Source organism: Paroedura picta, chromosome 4 (assembly GCF_049243985.1).
Source record: "Paroedura picta isolate Pp20150507F chromosome 4, Ppicta_v3.0, whole genome shotgun sequence".
Taxonomy (NCBI): domain Eukaryota; kingdom Metazoa; phylum Chordata; class Lepidosauria; order Squamata; family Gekkonidae; genus Paroedura; species Paroedura picta.
In genome coordinates, this window is record NC_135372.1 from 72366682 (window position 1) to 72384127 (window position 17446).

Below are 17446 nucleotides of genomic sequence, written 5' to 3' on the forward strand. Positions count from 1 at the left end.
CAAAGCCCCCCAAAAACTTGTTGGTCTCTAAGGTGCTACTGGACTCAAATCTATCTCTCTTAAATTTGGGGTCTAGTAAGTTATTCTTCCACCAAGGACTGACCTATGGGGAGTTTTCCCTCTATTAATGGTTAATTCATGATTTCTAGGATATTCTTGACTCATTCTTGGATACCTTGGATGCATTCAATACACTTTAGATTTTCCTGTTTTGCACAGTAAAATCCAGCTGCAAAAGCACACTGAAAGTGTATTATTCAAAGTGTGCTGAATGAGTCCAGTCCCTGCCATATAATCTTGGTTTCTTAGCAGAAGAGATTTCATCAGGAAAGGCAGAGGATGGGTTAAAACATCCATCCACCCTCTGGCAGGACATGATGTCTTCCAGCAGCTACAATAAGAAAGGAAGTTATTGCAATGTTCAATACTTTTTTATTACAGAGGGTAAAAGAGTAGAAATTGTCAGAAACAAGAGCTGGAGGCTTCTGGTGACAGTCACATGTGAATGTCTGAGCCAGTCTTGAAGGGTGAGGTCTGGACTAGTTTTTGAAAGCTTTTCAAACTCTGGGATAGTGAATTCTTTAAAGTAAAAAAAAAAGACTTAAAATACTGTGAAGACATATTCAACTATCACCTTAACACCGCCCGCGGCGCCGCGAGCGCCGCGGACTAAATAAAGCGGTAAGGGGTTCTGGGGCGGGATGTGTCCGGGATGAGGAAGGGTCCGGATTGGACCCTTCCTCCAGACAGACAATCGGCTGCCGATTCATCCCTCCGATTGCCAGCTCCGAGTAAATGCGAGCTGCGCGCAGCGCGGCTCGCAGTTGCTCCTTTGTCGGTGGCCTGATGCGTCGGGAGGCGCAAAGCGCCTCCCACCGCATCAGGCCGCCGACAAGGGACCACCCGCCAGCTGTGCATAGCCTGTAGGGACTGCTTGGAGTCCAATGCCATCCTTGGACATAGCAGCCTGCTTTTCTCAGATGAAGGAAGAAGTTGCTTAAACACAGTTCTGAGGCAAATGGTAATTCATGCATTTATATAGGTAGCGTGAGTTGCTGCACACACACAAAAATCACAAAACAAAAACAAACTGTAAGGTGTAGGCAGGACTTTTGGTTGTTTATGAAAACAGTCTAGCTTTCAAAATCACATATTAATTAACCCCAAATGAACTTTCAATGGTATTAAAATGTATTTATATTGAAAACTTACCCATATTCCGATCACTTTCAGATTGGACTACTGCAACACATTTTGTGTGGGGCTTCCTTTGAAGACAGTTCTTAAACTTTAATTGGTTCACAGTGCTGCAGCAAGTCTGTTGACTGAGCTATTGTGAGCATAACTCATCATTTTTGGAAGAACTCCATTGACCTATAACTTGATGCCATCACTTAAAATGTTGGTTCTTTAAAGTTCTAAACATCCTGGAACCAGAAGTATCACCATTCCATTTATGAACGTGTCAAGTGGCTAAGATCTTTAATACAGGTCCTTTTATATGTGCCTTTAACTTCTAAGGTAGGTAGACAGACAGACCTTTTCTGTAGCAGTGCCCCATTTACAAAGCTTCCTGATATTTGTTTACCTTGATGCCTACCTTATAAGCAGTAGGAACTAGGAGAAGACAATTTTATTTTGCTGTGCCATTTGCAAGATCAGGGGCCCTCTGTATTATTAGCTATTGTTCTGCTTTGAAAAGGAGAAATGTTATTGTATTCATTTTATGTGGTTGATTTTAGTTATTGTATTAATTGTAATGAATTATCAAATTAAATTTTGATACATGCTGCCTAAGGAATTTCAGTTACAATATTAAAGAAATTTACTGGATTCATTAAAGATAGTGGAATTGACTAGGGTCTTAACATAATACACACCGCACAGCATTTTTCCTGGTTTCTTATACCATCAACAGGCACCTGCAGCATCTAACTCTCTTATAAGCCTACACATATGAATTTATCACATTCAGTCTTTATATTTTAATAGCATATGCTTAGGTTTGAGATGCAACTACTGTCTTGATATCACTTCAAAATACAATGAAACTGTATTTTAGCAGGGAAAAAAGCTATATTTTCAACATTATACATTGCACCTGGACTGCAATGTGCTTTCTTGAGAGTAGTCCTTTACTACTTTCTTTTTGGCACTGCCAACTAGAAGCATACAGGAAGCAATGACCCAATATCCCATTTTTCATATCTGTATCTATATTGTGGGAAGATACATTATACAAAAAGAGGGGAGGGTTTCTTATGAACATCAGAAAAATTATTTGCATTTTGTTTTTGATGTATATAATTTAACTTCTATGCAGGTAATGCATACCTGACGTATCTAAAAAAACCAACTATAGGAAGATGCTATCAGATTCCCATTTTTCAAAGTTTTTAAAAGATTCTAGTGAACAATAAATTTAAGCTTATATACTTGAAGAAACTGAACGCAAAAATACAACACAACTCCTTTTCTTATTTCTGATAATATAATCTATACCAAAATATAAACAGATAAAGCACATTCATGCATACCAAAGACCAATACATTGTTATATAGCTCTTTTACAAAGTTGGTCTGAAATTAATTTTAATGTTAAATCATACTTTAAATGGTGCAATCAGTTGATGAAACACACAGACCTACTGATATACATAACAAACGGATTACACCTTTGTTCCAATATTGTGTACAAATGCCTCTCAAGAGAACATGCACCATTCAAATTGTGTAAACTATGCCATAAAAGATGTGCAAAATGCCCAAAATATTTCTGGGCTTCATAAGTGAGCACCAAGCTGTTATTTAGGACATTAAAATGGCTAAACAGAACACAATTTAATTTTAAGTACCACAGAAAATCTCTAATTTCAGCCCTGTATAATTTCATCAAATTATCAAAGTGTATATATGATCAGACTTCAACAAGATGGCAAAATAAAGGGTCATGCTGAAAGTTATTATTTTGGCTAATGAGAATGCATTGTAAGTCACATGTAGTCAAAACAGTAATAATGGCAGGCTTTGTATATTAAAAAATAAAGCCATTTTGGACACTCCAAAGAAGTAGCAAAGGAGTAACATACAACTGGCTTCCTCTTTCAAACTTCCATGTCTTGCAGAAAGGGAGAATCCACTTAGCTTTACTGAGAAGTATGCATTTCCGAATTTAGAGACAAGATGCCTACCTCTCAATGAAGCATATGCACATTTCCCTGCTGTAATGATACTCGAACTGCAGCAAGAACATGAACAAAGCGTTCATGCTGGAATGATCTACAATCTCCTGTGAGTAAAAAACTATATTCTGAAGCACTATAATAGTAGAAAGCTTTAAGAGAAATTTGAAAGTTTGTAAACAATTTTCCCACATTAAACTACAGAACTACGTGAGTATCTTTAACTTTATCAGTACTAACTTTTTAGGGATTACACAAAGCAAAAGGGCTGCTTTGATTACATTAGGGGTAGAAATATTGATCTTCAAAATACATGGCTGTAAATTGATAAGATTGGAAGGAACTGGCTTAGTGTATGTGTAAGCACAAGTTCAAACATGGAAGAAACAAATTCTCTTCTGATGATGAGACAAAGAAAATGTGCATATTCTAACACAGAAAAAACATTTGGTATAAAGGTCAATATAGTAAGAGGCAGCCTTCATCAGCGTGTAGTATCCCCAAACTGTTGTGGTTTCATAGTATAGTGTGGGAGAACTACCTCAACACAGTCTACTCGTGCTGATGCTCCTGATGCTGCCATTTCAGGTGCCCGAAAAGGTGCCTTCACATCCTCTGCTGTTGGTGCCATTGTACTCTCCCAGGCGATGGGGCAAGGGGCACACTCTGGATCTTCAAATGCTAAGATGAGAAAAATCAATTTCAATGCCCAAAAGATGGAACTGCTGGTGCAGAAGAGGTGACTAAAACTACCAAATGGTTTATGGCACTTAGAGAGAGCTAATTGATAACATTAGGAAATAGTTTGATAATGTTCAGCTTTTCTAATCATCAAATAAAATTATAAATTTGGATGGTGAGGAGGGATTTGGGTTTTCCCCTGATTTTGGTCTCAACATTCACAAAGATCCAAAGCCAAAAAGAAGGGGGTGGGAGAGATTTATTTGGGAAATGTTACAGGATGGCCTTTTAATAAAAATACTCATCCATATCCATATCCATATGGTTATATAAAATAATTTGGTCATTGGGGGGAGGGGTGAATAACCTAAAGAACTAAAACAAGTTTTAGTGAAATTCCTAAACCCCATTTTTCATGCTTAATTTCTAATGTGGTAAAGTACCCAAGATTAATTTTTCTGGATTGTACATTGAACTTTGCTTCTGAATGGATTTTTACATGATTAATTAAGATAGGGAGACCCACTAAATGCTCAGATTCTTTCTCATGTAAACTACTAGATTTTTCCCTCCACAATAGGGGATATTAAGTAAATAAGAGTCAAGATACAGAAGTTATAAAAGCCTAATGTCTCAATACTTCCCATCACCAATAGTCAATAAAAGTCTATGAAATTCAAATGAATTCTATAGTTACTTTGAGACTACCTACACATATATGACAGCCAACACTAAAAAATCTATTCTAAATGGGATTTTAAAACTTTTAATTAATATAATTTTCCCTTTAAGGGTCTAGCTTTTGCCTTCCTTTCTGATCTTGAGTAGCTTCTTTATGAAAACATGCTTAATTTCAAAAGAAACCTCCGCAGAGGTTTATTTCAGCAGTTCTAAAACTGTGAGTTGGGACCCCAAATGGGCCATGACTCACTTGCAGGCAGGTTGTAAGGCCAAGTGAAGAGGAAAAGCTGGGAGAACAGCTCAGGAAATCTGTAATTGGATTTGCTTCTCTATAATGTTGAAATAGCCATGAAATACAGTCTTTTGCTCAGCAGCTACATATTTATAAATTCTGAACACAAAGCGTGGCAGGAAATAAATTTTAATAATAATAACATAATAATAAAAGCGCCAGTGTAGGATGGTGCCTAAGAGTGTTGAATCATCATATGCACCATGGAAGCTCACTTTGTGACCTTGGACCCATCGCACACTCTGGGCCTGACCTACCTCACAGAGTTGTTATGAGGATAAAATGGAGGAAAAAAGAGTGTTGTAAATAGCTTTGGGTCCCCGCTGGGACACAAATGAATTAAATAAACTAATAAAATAATAATACAAGTTTGTTCACTGTTGACTAATGCATGATTCCTGTGCTTCATGTTGCGGAGGGCATGAAGTTATTTAACCAGAGGATTAAAAAAAGTGATGTTTAGAAATGGCTTCCACTCCAAGTTTGAGAACCACTGAGAAATCTAATTTGCCAGTATAGCCCTGTATGCAAAGTCTGTCCAGGACTAGAATAGGGTTTTCTGTAAATAAAAATAAAATATGAAAACTTAAAAAAATAAAGGTTTTAAAACCTTCACAATTTTCCATAAACAGGTACTGCAAAAAAAGAGAGAAAATCTATGAAGCCATGGCTAGGACTTATCCTGACACCACCCTTGCAGGGTCCAGGCATAGAGCAGTGTTGAGTTCACTCCTGATGACCACACAGCTGATAACTAGGTCCTCGGGTAGCATGAGGATGGCCCCCTGCATGCAGGTTTTATGTCAGACAACACAGGGCTGTGGGCGCTCCCAGGGCTTTGTAAGCCTGCCCCTCCCCTATTCAGATCAGCGCAGCTGGGAGTTTACCCCAGTTTTTCATGGGTCTTTAAAGAAAACCCTCCTTATTCGGTTTCTTGAATAGATTTGGTCCCATTGTATTTTTAAAAAATAAAACAGCAAGACCATAAAATATTAAAGGAAGGTCTTAAAATAGCATGAAGGATTCTATAAGCACAGTTGTCAAGAAAGATATAAGCCCTGACTTCCAATGCTTATGATCTTCTAGATGTCATGCAAACTGTTCAAAAGGGGATTTTTGCAGGTATGTTGTTCATTCAGTGGGAGATGAAGGTTGTCTTATCAACCCTGGTAATTTGTTTTCCTCGTGAACTAAATTGTTTTGATATTTTACTTTGTTGCTTGGGCTCCAGTGGGAGAAAAGCCACCTAGAATTCCTGTATTTATCTTCAAATGCTAAAAATTTGGTACAAACCAAGCCAATATAAGAATTTGTATGACCTATATTACATTGATAATTCATAATATAGCAATAGCTTAAGGTGACCAGATTTTAACATTGGTAAAGTGGGACACCATTGACCGGGGGAGTTCTTGATTAAAAAATTTGGTCTATATGAAGCAACAAAAATTTTCATAGAACGCATAGAATGCAAAAATAGTATTGTAATATATATATTTATATGTTTCACTTGCAATCTAAGTACAATTTGACAGGTGCCCCCAGATGTCCCTCAAAAAGTGGGACAATCTGGTCACCTTACAATAGCTATCAACCAGTAACTATTCTTCAAAGCTCAAAACTTTCAGTGGGAAAATGGATTGAATCAGCCAAGAAAAGTAGCTACTTTATATAGTAACTGTATTGGAGAAAAGTAACTACTTTATGTAGTAACTGTATTGGAGAGTTATTCAGAGGTTAGTATAAATTCTCCAGGATCACAAACCATGCCCTCGCAGAGTCAGATGGGTAGCCATGTTGGTTTGAAGCAAAAGAACAAAGTTTGAGTCCAATGGCACCTTTAAGACCAACGAAGTTTAATTCTGGGTATAAACTTTAATGCACACAAAAGCTTATTTATTTATTTATATTTATACTCCATGTTGGTCTTAAAGGTACCACTGGACAAACCATGCCCTCATATGTGTGGTATATTCTGCATACCATACTCTCAGATTAAACACAAGGAAAGCTTTATAGCTTCATCCTGTCATAGTTAATTAATTATACTCAGAAATTTTCCTAGCTTCAAATTCTCTCCCATTTAGTTTGATGTGATTACATTAGTTTAATGCAGGACCACAGTTTAGAGCGATTTCTCCCAAAACACCATTCCACAAAATCCATTAGTTTAAAATTATAAGTAGGTTTCACAACCATGTTCAGGTTTTCAGTAATAGTAGCAACAAGAAAAAATGCCCAGATTTTTTGATTAATTACAATTTATATTGGAGTAGCCTAGCCCCTGAATCATAGTTCACTTTAAAAATCCTTATTTTTAGATGGTTTTTAAAATATTAATTTAAAGAGGGAAAGTTGCTAGTACCTGATACTATGATTTTTTTCCCTAAAATCTGATTCTGAATAGAATTGCCAAATAGGGCCAACAGCAATACTCTGAATTATATAAACACATTTGCGATCTGCCACCAGCACGCTTTATTTGGAGCCACAAAGGTTTGAATTCTACTCAGAACTAGAGTTGCCTGGTCTCCCCAGCCACTATGGGGTATGGACATAGAGTTACTACCTCCAGGTTGGAAAACTCCTGGAGATTTGGGAGTGGAACAGGGAGCACAGTTAGGTACAATGCCATTGAGTACTCCTCCAAAGCATCCATTTTTTCCACAGAAACTTATCTTTGTAGTCTGTAGATGATCAGTACTTCCAGGTGAACCCCAGGTCCTACCTGGAGACTAGTATTCCTACCTAGAACTGAACATTCCCCATTTGAAGAATTGCAGAACACTTACCTACATGAATGATAGCAGCAGTTCTCAAAATATCCTCCTTCAGATTAAAAATGTTCAAAGTTTCATAAGATCTTGTTGGGGATCTGCCTTCTTGTGTGCCCTTCATCATTGTGCTGCTGTAATCCCTCCCCATGGTCAGTGCAGTGCTCACTTGTCCCCCCGCCCTTCATCGGTGCTCTGACCTCTTGCCTCCCCCATCCATTGTCAGCTTGCTGCCCACTTGCTTCCCTCTCATCTTCTACACCGGTGGTCCCCGACCTGGCACTGGGCCACGGCTCCCTCTCCCTGCCACCCCCACAGTAAGAAATTTCCCAGGCCACGCATGCGTGCATGTGCCATGCGCAGCCCAAAACACGCATGCGCATTCTTTGCTGCGCATGGCGCATGGCACGTGCGCAGCCGCCACGGGTCTCCAGCCTGAAAAAGTTTGGGGACCACTATTCTACACACTAACCAGCACATAAGGAAAGAGGAAGAAGCTTTGAAGATAGGGCAGACTAAGCTGAGGGTAATTTCCAGGGAAGGTACAACTCCTCTATTTATCCACCTGCACCTGTGTTGTTTGTGCTGGGGGGGGGAGCTGTACCAGGCACAGGGGCTTTACTGGCCTTAGCAACTGAAGCAGTGCTCATAGGAAGGGGCAGAATTTGGGAACTTCTGTCCCGGCCAGTTAATGTGTCAGCTGTAGCTCTCCCTGGCCTGGTAGTCTTCTCATCATAATTTCCTCAGCAGGCAGACACTCCTTTAAGCTGTTCCAATATTGGGTACAGGCAACCATGTGGGACACCTAACCTCTGACTAGAATACTGGAGCTATGTTGTTGCCAGGATTTTGAAGGCATGCCCTTAAGGGGGCATGGCAATTGTCACGTTCAGAAATCCGTTATTCTGATTAGCTGACAATACAGCTGAGAATACTAGCTGACACTGTGCAGGAATTGCTGAGGGGGAAATGAACTGTCACTATTACAGCTTGTGTTCTTTATAGATAGAATGATAGTCATCACAAAAATGTAGTTGTTTTGTTCTAATGACAGGTGTTTATAACTGCTGAGAGAGATCATTTGGCTGTCACTCCTTAGATAAACAGGCACAAGGTTATTTGTCACAAAATTACTAAAACCTGTGGAGACAGGGATATACACTCAGACTCCCAATTTCCCTTCTTTAGCACTTTATAGGCATCACACACTTTGCTAGGGGCTATTTTCCTCCGAGCAAGATTATTGATTTTACTTCACTATGTCAGGATCCCCTTTGATCTTCTCCTCTTCTCCCACTCACTACTCCACCCCACCTTCCTTTTGGCTGACACTTTCACCTGGTGCTCCCTCAAATCAACAGCAGAATTCCACTTGAACACCACCAACCAAGGTTCTCAGACACCATCAACCAAATCAGCAGTTAGCTGTCTGTCATATCAGTGAACTAGGAAATGGGGAAAAGCATGCATTAATATTCTCTCAGTAACATACAAAAGGGAAGAAATGTGAAAAAATATGTGGGTACGTGTAAAGTAATGCACTTTAAAAATTAATTCTTGTTTTGTAATTTCAAAATGGGAATTATTATGGTTTGCAGAAAATTTTGAGTGTGGATCATTTCAAGAATATTATTTCCAGTTCAGGAATACTGAAAATTAATGGAAGTACACCTGGGCTGAATCTGCAGAGCTATTATTCCAATCCAAGGTTGATTAAATCCATGCTGTCTACACTGGGTGCAATTTCTATTTTGATTTTGGACAATTTAAATTTCCCATCTGCAACCAATCTGATTGAGCTGCGGTGATCCTACCTTTGCCCCATGATATCCAGGAGCAGAGAAAACTCAGTATAATTGATTAAGCCACTTTGAGGGCTCCCAGTATTAAACTGTAGATCTGGGTGGATGACAGCATCTGGCAGCCTCAACGAAAGCTATTAATCAATGATTCTATAAACAACAGCAAGTAATCTGAGCTGGGCTCTGCGCTGGGCTGCTTTTCACCTCTCTCTTTCCCTCCCCCTCTCTCTGCCTGAGTAGCCACCTCGATTTGGGGCAGGCTAATTTTCTTAAGTAGAAGAAGAGGACTTAGATTAACTAGCAATAGTTTTTACAGCAGTTGTTTTGGATTCCAGAGATAAGAGCTGTGATTGGGAAGATCTCACGAGAACTCTGTTCCAGGACAAGACTATTGGTTTCACTGACTTCAAAATGACATTTACTAGTGCCAGGAAATTCTGATATGCGACCAGCTCTTAAAGGACACCTTTTATGGCTATACTAAATTTAACTTGCTGAAAGTGCTTTAGTTCTGAACTGCCCAGTTTTTAATCTCTGTGCTGTTTTTTGGTCTTCTGTTGTTGTTTTTCTTCATTCTACACTGAAGAACGTCAGAGGACTAAACAGACTTTCGCTTTTGCCTAGGACTGTATAGGACCTCTCCTGGCTATTTGCAATATTTCCACCATATTTGAAAAAAGAAACCTACTTTATCACCACATTTCCAACATTTGTTAACATCGTTTCTAGCAATTTTAGCAATCACTTTTGGTGTCACATACCACCTATAAAACACAGTCGAAGAGCCTTCCTGACAGATATTCAACACCATATTTTCAGGTTTGAATTAAATACTTAACATTGAACATTTCTTATAAAACAGTATGAGCTTTGGCCCTATGTGGTGGAAATGTAAAAAAGTTTATAGGTTTTGGGCAAAAGTTCATACCAAAGTGTAGTTAATGTGGGAGATTTCCTATGTAAGCTGAATCTATGTTATTAAGTATATCTCCGCAGTGCCTCCCAGCCCAAACTCAAAGCTTAACTAAAAGGGGACATTTAATGGAGGGGGTTTAATTGTAACAAATGAAGACTATATTTTATTGTTCTTTGTATTAACAACTTATACTATCTGTTTTATTTCTATATTTCTATCTTTATGAAAATTAATATATATATATATATATATAGAAATACGTGCACTCAAATGCCAACCTGCTTATACATAAAACCTGTGCAAGGTTAAACATGTGCCATCCCATTTTACCATAAAAAGGTGGGGGTAGAACGGTGGCTAAAGATGTCATCCTGAGAGGGTGGCAGGGCATCTGCTCTGCTATCTCTGAAGCCTGACAGGGGTCAATTGCGCAAGCAATTGGCAGAAAAGAGGAGGGGTACGCAAACCCCACCTCACCTTTCTTCCCAGGAAGTTCTTGGGGCCGTCTCCAATCCTTTAGGGAGTATATCTCCCTGAATTATAGGCTGTCAGCGTTACAGGTCCAGAGGACAACTGCCATTTGCTATCTCGGACTTTCTTTTCTCTCTTTAATTTTAAAGTATCTGCTTCAACCCTACACGATGACTTACTGCAAATGAACGTTGTGAACTGAGGGGACAACATCGGCTGAGTTCCAAAACATCATTTACTGCAAGTATCTCTCGTTTTTTTTTCTCCGTCTCTCTTCCTGCATCAAAGCCCTTTGTTTCCCCCCTCCTCTTACTCTGCTCTGCCCGAATCCACCTCGTTATGAGGCAGGCTAATTCTCCTAACTAAGCAGAAGACGGACTCAAATCAACCCAAATTAATTGGCAAAAGCTCTTATTGTAATTGTTTTGGTTTTCGGAGATAAGAGATAAGAGCTGTGAATGGGAAGATCTCACGAGAACTCTGTTCCAGCACGAGAATATTTGCCTTACTGACTTCAGTACGTCATATGCCAGAGGATAAAACAGAGGACCTCTACTGGCCACTTGTAAAATTGTTTGAGGCCGGCTGTTTTTTTTTAAGTCAAAAACATGTCTATGTTAAAAAGATTGGCTCATCTAATAGAGAAACAAACCCAAGATTTCAAAGTATTTACAGAAGGATTGGTCAAAAATATCTTCAAGGAGATCCAAGATGCCAAGGAAGAAGTCTTCAACAGGAATGATGGATCAATAACAGTGGCTGATGACAGCTCTAAACAAGGTGGAAAACCAACAGTAGAAGAGAAATCTGAAATTCTGGAGACGGAAAAGGGGATGCCGGAGTTCTGCAGCCCAGATAAGGACACCCTTTTTAAAAAGACATACAGCCATCTCAAAGCAACAGTGTACAAAAATCAATCAAAAGAAATATGGATCTGTAGTGAAAGTAACCGATTTAAAGGAGCTCTTTGGGAAAAAATTGTATTGATACTGGAGTCCAGGAGGTGCAACGGCCTCAAGATTTATCAATGCATATTCTGCGGGAAAGAGTACAACTGCACTTTCTACGCCAAAGGCCAATGGGACAGAATATAAGTCTACGGGAACGACAAGATGTAGCAAGCCTCGAGATGAGACCCCCTTAAGAAGACCGAAAGCTCATATTGTTTTATGTTTAATGTTATACTGTATTCTATATTTCTATTTTTATGAAAAAGGGGAAGCAGTGTCTCTCTCTTGTTTCTTTTCCTTTGTAGGCATATAGGTAATATAATCATTAGTGTTGGAAATATAAAATGGGGTTCTCCCCCCTTATTTTTTCTTTTTTCTATTAGTGTATTGTTCTAGGGCCAAAGCCCACACTGACCTGTATAAAACGTTTAATGTTAAGCTTTCAACTTAAATCTGAAAATATACCTGTCAGGATGGCTCTTAGAATGGGTCAAGTATAAATTGTTTTGTAGATGTATCTGAATTAAGGATAAGGAGAAGCTATAGAAGACTGAAAGCTTATATTGTTCTATGTTTAATGTTAAGCATTTAATCTAAACCTGGAAACTTTACTATTCTCTGTATTAACAACATATACTGTATCCTACATTGCTATTTTTATGAAAAAGGGGAAGCAGTGTTTTTTCTCTCTCTTGTTTCTTTTCCTTTGTAGGCATATAGATAATATAATCAGTGTTGGAAATATAAAATGGGGTTTTCCCCCCTTATTTTTTTCTTTATTGGTGTATTGTTATAGGGCCAAAGCTCACACTGATCTGTAGAAAATGCAAAGCTCTCAACTTATACCTGTCAGGATGGCTCTTAGAATGGGTCAAGTATAAATTGTTTTGTAGATGTATCTGTATTAAGGATAAGGAGAAGTTATGAAATCCTCTTGTAATTTTTTTTCTTTGTACATCTTTAAGGCAAAGCCCTACCTTCCTTTCCCTTCATTAGGGTATTAATATAGGGCCAAAACTCATACTCTTCTACAAGAAATGTTTAATGTTAAGCATCTAACTTAAACCTAGAAATATCTGCCAGGATAGCTCTTAGATTGTATCAAGCAGTTAACGTGAGGTCTACGATCTCTCAAGTAAGTATAAATAGGCCTTTTTTAATGTAGTGGAAATGTGGATGGCTCTTAGACTCAGTTTTGGGCAAAAGTTTATATCACTGTGTAGTTAATGTGGGGTCGTATATTTTCAAATGATGATTATATTTTATTTACTGTTTTTTGTATTAATAACTCGTATTGCATCCTATATTTCTATCTTTATGAAAATAAAAAACTTGTATATAAAAAAAAAGGTGGGGGTACATTTGGAAGGCTAAAAAAGGAGTTTCATACTGCTTAGAGAGTGCCACCTTGCAGTGCTGATTTTCAGAGCTCAGCATGGAGAAAAATACAGGCAGCATAATATCTTTGGATAAATGGAATCTAGAAATTATCTTAGGTAGAAATCCGAGATTAGGGCAAAGGACTACCCTTTCAGGATTTTTTTTCAAAAATGGAGGGTCTATCTGAAGAACTGCCAGCTCAATTCCCCTCCTGACTGAAGTAACAGCCACTAACAAGCATATTTTCATAGAAGGCTATGCTAAAGGACAAGTAGCAATGGGTCCAAAAGCTTAAATATTAACTATGCTAACATGACAGAGATTACTGGGGTACCAAAGGATCTCAGGGTGGATAGAGATTACATAATGCCTTAAGACAGTGGCTTTCATCCAGGGGGGGTCAGGACCCCTTTGGGGGTCGAACAACCCTTTCACAGGGGTCATGGCAGGGCAAGCAGCTTGGCTAGGGGCACCATCCACAAAACATCCTTGTGGGATAGATTGTTTGTCTGTCTGGAGCAGTAGAAAATAGCGAGGTCTACATGGTGGGTCAAGAGGCAGAACTGAACTGATAACCCCCCCCAAAGGAAAAAACAACTTAAATACAATCTTGAACAATGGTCAGTTTCAGTTTAATTTCTGTGAAAGAACACTTGCATAATGTTAAGGTTGGGGATCACTTCAACATGAGGAACTGTACTAAAGGGTCACAGCATTAGGAAGGTTGAGAACCACTTCACTAGAGGCTTTTATCCTTAAAGACCTATCCAATAGCAGGCCTGCTCATGTGTAGTCCCCATGTAGGACTGCAAAGATTATGTCATTTTATTTTATTATGCTATTTCTTTTATTAAAATAACTGTGAAAGTGGACCTCTGCATGCGATGGAGTACCACTGACTCATAACATGGTTGTTGTTGTTAGGTGCAAAGTCATGTCCGACCCATCGCGACCCCATGGACAATGATCCTCCAGGCCTTCCTGTCCTCTACCATTCCGTGGAGTCCATAACATAGTTAGCATATACAATTATTCTATTTGTCATATAAATGAATGTTAGCACTATAAACTATTAGCTTTAATTTCTACAAGTAAAATCATGCCCGAAACTGCAAACAAAGAGGCAGCAAAAATTCAACACAATAAAAAAAACATATTTTAAATAAATAAAAGGAACCATGTATTTTCAAATGCTGCGTATTAATTGTTGTCAAATTATTTAAATAGTAAACCTATCCCTGAAAATTTATTCTTTATGTCCACAGTATACCTAGGAATCTAGATATTTAATATCAATGTATGGCCCACATCTGCAAACACTTAAATCCATACATCGAGATCACATGGACACTAAAAATATTTTTTCTACAAACCATAGGTTTGCTGAAAAATCTGAAAAGTTTTTAAAAATACACTGGGGATTTAAACTCCCCCCAAATTTAAAAAGTGCACATGTACTTACCAGTTGAAACAGTGCCAATGTCAATTCCAAGCTTGGCCATCATGAAGGAGGATGGCAGGAGTAGCTACAAGCACTCCATAGCTGCAGATTCCAGGAGCCTGACTACCATGGCAAAGCACTCTGAGAGCCATTCCAGGCCCAGATGTGTGGCTGAGGACTCCAGGAGGTCCCCTGGGACCAGTCGCAGCAGTAGAGGATGCCAAGAGGGGCTCAGAGGGGCTCCCGAGTACCACAGCTGTTGCTGTGGGTGGGTGGTAGGGCCTGGCTCATGATAGCTGAACTGTTATTCAGTGCTATGCATTGTACTACATACATATTTCACATTATACATCTTGAATTTGCAAAACTTTGTCTTTGAAAGAATTCATTTATTTCAAAGGATTTTCTCCCAATACTCACTCTGCTGTCAGAAAAAATGGGGCATGTGTAAAATAATCCACTAATTTTTCCAGTTTTTTCCAGGCATTGAGATCTCCACCTAGACTCAGTAAATCAGGCCACCCTGATCCATGATACTGTAGCCTTGAGACTGAATTAGTACAACATGCTACACATGTGACTGCAGTTGAAGGCAATGCTAAGTTCAAAATGTATTGTATGTGCAAGATTCTATTGTAGTAAATGGGATTTTACTTTGACCAATGTTGCAGTTTTCTTAGCTATTCTAAAATATATATATTAAGCTGCATGGTATAATAGTTCAGAAAAGAATATTTAAAATAAATATTTTTGTTCACTTGATGGTACCAGTAATAATAAAAGATCCTTTTCCCTAGTTCCACAGCACAGGGGTAGATCAATCAGCTGTCTATTCCAGGTAGGAAAATTTTGGAGTGAAGCCTGTGGAGGGTTCTCAGCAGAGATGGGATGCGATAGAATCCACCCTCTAAATTTACCATTTTCTCCAGAGAACTGATCTGTGTGGTCTGAATATCAGTCTTAATTCTAGGAGAATGCCAGGCTTCACCTGGAGTTTGGCAACCTTAGTAACAACATCATACCAAGAAGAATTGACTTTCTGCATGCTTAGCACAACTATTTTTTAAAAAAAACATTATATATCTTTCAGCAATTCCTACTCTTTTATGTTTGTTTTTAATTTTACTTTTAAAACACTTAACTGTTAGCTGAGTATGGTATTTAAAGAAAAAGCAAAAGAGAAATGCTCAATAAATAATTCATTTTAACAGCAATCTCACAAAACAATCTCCCAAGTTCATTACTGAAATAAAGTTGTTATAAAAATTAGACTACTTTTTCTCCGTAACTGGCATACAAGGACAAACGTGATATTATTTTTGTTCTAATGCAGTTTCCATTTTAAGAAGACTTTATTAACCTAAATTATAGAAGAACAATGAGCCTCACAAGAGGACACTACAAATGTACAGCCAACCTAGCCTAAGAGAAACACTGTTCAGTTTTGATCAACAATGTTTCAAGGTGACTGAATTAAAACTGAAACAGGGACAAAAATATTAAAAATCCCTAAACATAAGAATTGATGATACAATACTGACTATAGATAACAAAACATTAATTTTATGGTTCTGAATTTTTAAAAACCCATTAAATAGTATGTAAACTTTCAGGGAACCTACACTGACATCATTCCAAAGTAACTTCACTGATTTCAGTCACCCCTTAAGAGACATTTGCGACAAATGTTGGAAATGTAAACAGGAGAGGGGGTGACTTTTTCACATTTGATGGGAATGCATGAAAGCAAGACAATATTGGGAGAATATACTTGTGGAATTAAAAATATGTTAAAATTTAATTTTGAAAAAAAAGCAGTTATTTCTGTTGAACCTTTTGGAGGGCAGGGTCCAAAAAGATCATAGAGCTTTATTTATGTATGCGAATTGTTTCTGCTTCTAAACGGAAGAGCCCTGATATTCCCTCGACTGAAGAGTGGTTAATGAAACTGGTGGACTATGCTGAAGTTGCCAAATTTTCTGCCATCTACAAAGATCCTGATCGTGGAAAATATGTAAAGCAATGGACATCGTTTTGGAAATATATGAAAAATAACTATGCAGACTTTGTGAAGATTTGTAAAAGTTAACATAGCAACAGCAGGTTTTAAGTATAATGTCACAGATTTAGGTTTACTCTCTCATTTGTTAGTATTAGGAGAGAAGTCTTGAATATATATTTGTATTTATTTGTGATTGAATGTTAGATTAATGAATTGATGGATTAGTAATGAGTATGGATATTTTGTTTGATACAGTAAAATATTTGCATTGCAAAAGAGACACACACACGCACACACACACAGATTCATGAAAGATAATGCTGTGGCTTAATTTGCCTTAGCTCCATTCACATTAAATGAAGCATGAGATGCTATTGGTTCAGAGGCACACTGATCAACCAGACAGGAGATAGTAATTGTTCTACCCTCTCATTTGCAGGCATTTTGCTGCAGCTGATGCCCCCACCCCCCACACAAGACAGTGCTAAATTATTTAGGGACATTTCACCAGAGTGGTATTTTTGGTCCGCTCCTTTTCACTGTGGACAAAACATTGTTATTTAAGTAGGCAAGAACAGGGTGGGTTTGTTCAGCATAAGTAGGATTAATCAATAAGCATTTGGAGATATCCAATGTGATAAGGGTGAGTGTCTGGAGAAGGCTACCATGTGCCTCACAGTTGAGTGCACTGTGAAGTCCCAGGTGATGAGCAGCATCTTTTGTACCTTGCAGCCCATTGTGGGAAAGGAATAAAGCATGGAACCCCTTGGCACACATAACTGTGCAGGTGGTGATAAGGCTAGAGAAAGCACGAATCAAATCTACAGCCAGAGTAGATGCCTGGTACAGCCCAAACTCGTTAGCATCAGGTTAC

The 17446-nt window shown here is 38.4% G+C and overlaps 1 protein-coding gene across 11 annotated transcripts in view; it reads right to left on the minus strand.

The window, feature by feature from the left end:
* Positions 1–17446, minus strand: part of LRRC7 (leucine rich repeat containing 7) — a 287543-nt gene that overhangs the window by 105042 nt on the left and 165055 nt on the right. The window contains exon 1 of one of the 11 annotated variants that reach the window (XM_077333352.1): positions 3724–3857. The exons of the other annotated variants lie outside the window; for them this stretch is intronic. The gene's annotated coding sequence lies outside the window, so the exon portion shown is untranslated. Of the gene's footprint in view, positions 1–3723; positions 3858–17446 lie in introns of those variants that run through there. 11 annotated transcript variants of the gene reach the window in all.